This window comes from Myxocyprinus asiaticus, chromosome 7 (assembly GCF_019703515.2).
Source record: "Myxocyprinus asiaticus isolate MX2 ecotype Aquarium Trade chromosome 7, UBuf_Myxa_2, whole genome shotgun sequence".
NCBI classification, from domain to species: domain Eukaryota; kingdom Metazoa; phylum Chordata; class Actinopteri; order Cypriniformes; family Catostomidae; genus Myxocyprinus; species Myxocyprinus asiaticus.
In genome coordinates this window covers 7,738,757-7,744,995 of record NC_059350.1, presented here as the reverse complement: position 1 = coordinate 7,744,995, position 6,239 = coordinate 7,738,757, and positions in this window count along the sequence as shown.

The following is a 6,239-nucleotide window of genomic DNA, read 5'->3' as shown; positions in this document are numbered from 1 at the left end:
ATAAAAATAACCTAAGAATGGTGGCAGCATCATTATTTTATTTTTAGACAGAGATATGTAGATATCTTCCAAAAATGTGTTGACTTCAGCAGCCGTTGCTGACATTGTATGCCAATGGTGTGAGTCCAATTTTATTTTATTTTTTTCAAAGCTTATAGCTTCATAAGTATTACATATAAATTCATATCCTTTTAGATTCTGGTTCTAAACAAAGTTGGCTTTTGGTATCTTCATATTTAAAGGTCCTATATGCTTAAATCACTTAGATATGGGGCTCTCAGTGTTGCTCTATGCATACATTATTTGGTCAAAAAACAAATGTGGGTCATCTTGTATGAAGCCAGTTTTCTTGTCCAACAAAACAAAGGTCAAAAGTACAAATAATGCTGAAACTAGAAATGTGCTTTTATTTATTAACATTAAAACAATAATGTCAAAATCTTTATTTTCGAGTGTCCAAAAATACACTACTGTATTATAAAGAATAAGTGAAGCATGTGACTCTTCAGTTAGTGCAATACCTATATCTAATTTTTAGATTTCAGAAATGTACATCTGCAAAGCTCTGGACTTGTGGACTTTTTGTACTTATTTTTTTATTATTATTATTTTGCCCATAAAAGTACCTGGGTGTCAGAGATTGTAAATTGTAGAGTTCCCAAACTTGGTGCGAGTTTGGTTACAAAAGTTAAGTGGGTTGTGAACACCATTTCATGTTGTCTTTGAAAGCTTCTTCCAGATAAAATAGAACAGAGGTAATTAATGCAATTATGATGCCAGCAAAATGCATGGTGTTCACACACCAGTGGAGAGCACTTTTAATGACCTGTTCTACCATGTTGGGGTGTTTCATTGTGCAAATATAAAGAAACAGTTTGATCAATACTTAAACACATTTACTGGTTGCATAGAAGCAATTCAGTTCTCCAGCTCTGGGTTTTATTCAAAACTGTACTGAGCAGATTAATGAGTTTTCAGCCGTATACATATGCATCATTTCGAGTTTGCTTATTTTGCAGTTCCACTAAGCATGGTATTCAATCAGGCCAAACACAGAGTTCAGCATCCATTCATTTAAAATGTAATTCATTTGTGGTGTGCTGGCTCTGAAACACGAGGGTGTGCCACAAGGGCCAACTCTCAGCCCGTTTTTGTTTTCCCTCAGGCATCTTTAAAATACCACTGCATGCAGTTCAGACATGGTTCACAGTTGCTTTCTCATTAAAATGTAATTCTCTCTCCATCCTTCTGCATAAGTAACAGATTATAAGAGAGTATGTTCATGAAATCACTGTCAAATGATTATTGTTCTTTTCAGATATAAACAGAGCTGTCTATCTCTTCATCAGCGATGTGAACCCTTATCGAATCAAAATGAGATTTGTGACATTTAGTCCATGTTTGTTTGATTTGAAACCATTTGCTAGTGTACTCTTACAAGGTGACAAAATTACATTTAAGCAGATACACATTTAAAATGCACAGTCTTTCTCTTCCAAGAAAATGGACCAAACATATTGATGACTATTCTGCACAGATTTGTGTCCTATCAAATGCTCTATAGAATGAGAATATCTATACCCCTAATTCCACTTGTAATGACAAAGCAAGTAGCAAATTATGTGGCATACCTGAAGCCAACTGGCTATTTTTAAAACAAGTGATGAGCCCGTCAAAATGTCCTTCCCAAACTTCCTGTTTCAATAGGAAATACGTCAACACAGGACAGAAAACTGTGCTCATCTAGCAGTTTATGGGGTATTTAAGAACAAGGACATTGTGTGATAAAGTCTCCAGAAGTGCAGGTTTGCCCCCCTAATCAAATACAGCTTTCCTGAATGCCAATTACTAGCAGACTATGCAAATCAGTCTGGAGAAGAGAGTGACTTTCTCTTCACTGGCCCGCTTTAACCTCTAGAGAATACAATCTGTCCCCAGGGAGAGATGGCGAGTTAATGAAGTGAATGGTTGGATAAGTACTGGAGCTTCATACATCTCTCTCTTTCTCTCTCTCTCTCTCTGTCCCTCTTTCTCTTTGGTGTCATGGTGCAACTATGTTTACTCACAGTACATGTGCTATTTAGTGTGTGCATAATTTTTGTGCAGGCATAATTGTCTGTCTTAGGGGATTTACGTGTAAGCTCAGATGTTAAACTTGTTTGTTTGTCTTAATAACAAGCGATCTAGCTAGTTTGTGAAACAGGTGTTCCACCGTTGTAAAATAACTAGGTAAGTTAAAGTGATGATAAAGGAATAGTTCATCCAAAAATGATAGTTATCTCATCATTTACTCATGCTTTATGCCATCTCAAATTGGTATGATTTTCTTTCTTCAGCGGAACACAAAGATGATTTGGAGCTCCTTGTGCTTGATTCATGTGCAGAGTGCTATATAGTTTGTGTAGTGAAAAAAAGGTTGAGTAAATGATGACAGAACTACAAATGTTGGGTGAACTATTCCTTTTAAAAAAGACAAAGTATCATAAAAGTAGTCCATGTGGCTTATGCATCATATTCCAAGTTATCTGAAGGTGTTTTGGAGAGAAGCAACACCAAATTTAAGTCATTTTGCAGTGAAAATCTTGACATGAGCGCTGAGAATTCTTTTTTTTTTCTTTTTTTTGTGCTAAACAACTCAAGTTCTGGCATGAACACTCATGCAACTGTGAACAAATTTCTTTTAGCGCTCAAGTACAACACGAATAATATTAGCGTAGATGCCATTCACTTTAAAACAGGATTATACAATATGAGAAGTGTTTCCAGTTCCGGCAGACCTAACTAATAGCATAACTATGAGTTGATGGATGAATTAGGTGTATGCTGGCTGAAAAGATGAGTCTTTAGTTTAAACTTAAACTGAGAGAATGTATCCATGTTTTGAAGAATATTCCATAGTCTAGGAGCCAAACAGGAAAAGGATCTAACTCCTTTTGTGGATTTTGATATTCTAGGTATTATTAACAGGCTAGAATTTTTCAATCTAAGTAAACGTGATGGAATATAGCGTGATAGAAGGTCACATAAGTACTATGGAGTTAGACCATTCAAAGCTTTGCAAGTAGTTAGATGTATTTTAAAATGAATACGAAATTTAACAGGAAGCTAGTGTAACAACGCTAAGATTGGTCTGATATGTTAATATATCTTGGTTCTAGTCAGCACTCTAGCTGCTGCATTTTGAACTAACTGAAGTTTATTTTTGGAACCTGCAGGACATCCTCCCAGTAATGCATTACAATAATCTAGTATTGAGGTCATGAACGCATTAATTCGTTTTTCGGCATTAGAAACAGAAAGCATGTGTCGTAACTTAGCAATATTTCTGAGATGGAAGAATGCTGTTCTACAAACGTTGGAAATGTAATTTTCATATGACAGATTGCTATCAAATATAACACCTAAGTTCTTCGCTGTAGAAGACGACGTGACAGTACATCCATCGGGAGTCCAATAATTAGTACCTGTGTTTTGTCGGTATTGAGTAGAAGGAAATTCCATTGGTGACCTTTTCAATGGAAGTCTATGGGAATTTTCGCTCATTTTTCTCTCATTTTCATTTACTTTATTTTACAGTACATGGTATGTGTACTTTCAGTATATTTACAGTGTACTTACCCAAGAAAGTACGGAGTAATATTAGGTAACTACATGTAATTATTTTGAGTTAAGGTTAGGGTTAGGTTTAGGGTTAGTACCTAGTAATTACTGTAGTTGTAATTATATAGTACATAAATGTAGAACAGTACTGTAAAATAAAGTACTACCCATTTTTATTCTGCCAGATGGACATTTGAATTGTGAAATAAAAATCTTTTAGAATATAAATTAGTTCATTTGTATTTATTTTAAACATAAAAATATGCAATTTGTAAGTATTCCAATTATCAGCTTTTTTCACTCAAAACGAAGGGTTAACTGTATATCTACTGTAAAAGAGTAGTAGCACCAAATGACAAAAAGGTGGCGCTCTTTCCATTTAAAATGCTACTAGAAAAGCTTCTGTATAGTGTGAAAACAAGCCTATATTCATGTTTCTAATCAAAAGGGTGTGTGTTCATATCTACTGTACACTACTGGGTCTTTTTTGACTGATACAGACACAGAAGGGTTCAATTAAGTCACTATCCCCTGCCAATGTATTGAAAAGATGGAGTTCACTTAGAGAAACTGTTCCTTTAAGAGCGTGATTTACAATGTTCTACTTTTGTAGGAACTCGAGCTGAATAATCACATTGGGAAACGCCCTGAGTGTCACGTGGTCTGAAGCCCTTATACAATAATGCCAATTTATTGGCTGATGGCATTTAAGCAATGCCCCTAGAGAGCTACGTCATGGGCTAGATAAAGGTGCTCGCTTTCACGCCATCGAGACAGATTTTCTGTTCTTCAGTGCACAATCTCGTCTGGCCCGTGTTGTAGCAACGACTCACTTCGAAGCGAGGATCATTATTGTTCTCCCTTTTGAGTGGCAACACTGCATTGAATTTAAGAAGTGACCCACATCATTTTATACAGCGTAATTTCAGAGCAATTTTAATGTGTTTTTTATATCTACAGCAGGGACGCTGACAGAATAAAAGTCTGTCACGCTGTCAGGAGATGTTCACAGTGCTGCTGGCGTTAAAGTTTTTTCCTCCTGGAAATTCAAGGCAGCCATGTCCTTATCTGGTCAGACAACAGGACAGTGGTGTCCTACATCAATTGCCAGGGAGGAGTGCATTCTCATACCATGCTGAGCCTGGCATGTTGCATTCTTCTGTGGGCACAGGACAATGTGCTGTCTCGACGAGCCATGCATGTTCTGGGCCGGTTGAATTTGGGGGTGGATCTCCTGTCAAGACAGGGCTTAATGCCCAGAGAGTGGATATTACATACTCAGATTATGGAACAAATCTGGAGAAGGTTCAGCAGAGTGTAAGCGGATCTGTTTGCTTCATTTTATAATTTATAATTATATTTATTTATCACACATTATACATTTGCACATATACAGTAAAATTCTTTTTTTTTCCACATACCCCAGCCAAGCTGGGGTCAGAGTGCAGGGTCAGCCATGATACAGCACCCCTGGAGCAGATAGGGTCAAGGGCCTTGCTCAAAGGCCCAACAGTAGCACCTTGGCAGTGCTGGGGCTTGAACCCCCAACCTTCTGATCAGTAACCCAGAGCCTTAACCGCTGAGCATTGGCACATCAGTGGCCAACAATGTGTCTTTATGCGTTTCCACATATCAGCTGCTGCAGAGAGTTCGGGAGGATCGGGTTCAGCTTCTGTTAGGGGCGCCGTTTTGACCATCTCAAGTGTGGTTTTCGACTCTTTTCTCTCACCTGGTGAAAGTGCTTTGGGAGATTCCATTCAGAACAGACATGTTGTCTCAGGCTTGGGGCAGCATTTGGCTCCCCCGGCCAGACTTTTGGAAGTTATGGGTATGGCCCCTCAACGGGGCGCTCCTTTGAATGATGGGTTATCCCCTGCTGTGGTTGATACCATTCTGAATGCTACAGCTCCATCAACTAGGAAGCTTTATTTTTGCTTCTTGGTGTACAACACGTGGTGAAGATCCTGTTCACTGCCCTGTCGGTACAATGCTGGATTTTTTTTGCAAGAGCGTTTTGGGGCCGGGGTTGCCCTGGCAACGCTTAAAGTCTATGTTGCCGCTATAGTGGCTGAGCATGCGCTTATCAATGGAGTATCTGTAGGCAGACATTCTCTTTTCTCTCGTTTTATGCACAGGGTACACAGGCTTTTTTGCCCTGTCCATGTTTCTTTATGGGATTTATCTGTTGTTTTAGAGGCGCTCTTGGGTGCTCCGTTTGAGCCCTTAGCAGCAGTCGCTGATAAGTTTCTGACTCTTAAAACGACCCTGCTGGTGGCATTGGCATCATTTAAAAGGGTTGGTGATTTGCATGCCCTGTCGATTAATCCCATATGTATGGATTTTTCTCCAGGGTGTTCAAGGAAGTGATGTTAAGGCCTTGCTTGTGCTATTTGCCCAAGGTCGTTCCTACATCATTTCGCTCGCAGACTATTAATTTTCAGGCTTTCTATCCATCCCATTTGAGTCGGAGGAGCATGAAAAATTGCATATGCTTCGCCCAGTTCGGGTGCTGAGAGTTTATATTGACCGTACTAGCCAGTGGCATAAGTCAAAGCAGTTGTTTGTGTGCTTTGGTGGCCACTACAGGGATGTTTAGGTGTCCAAGCAAAGACTGTCTCATTGGCTAATTGATGCAATTT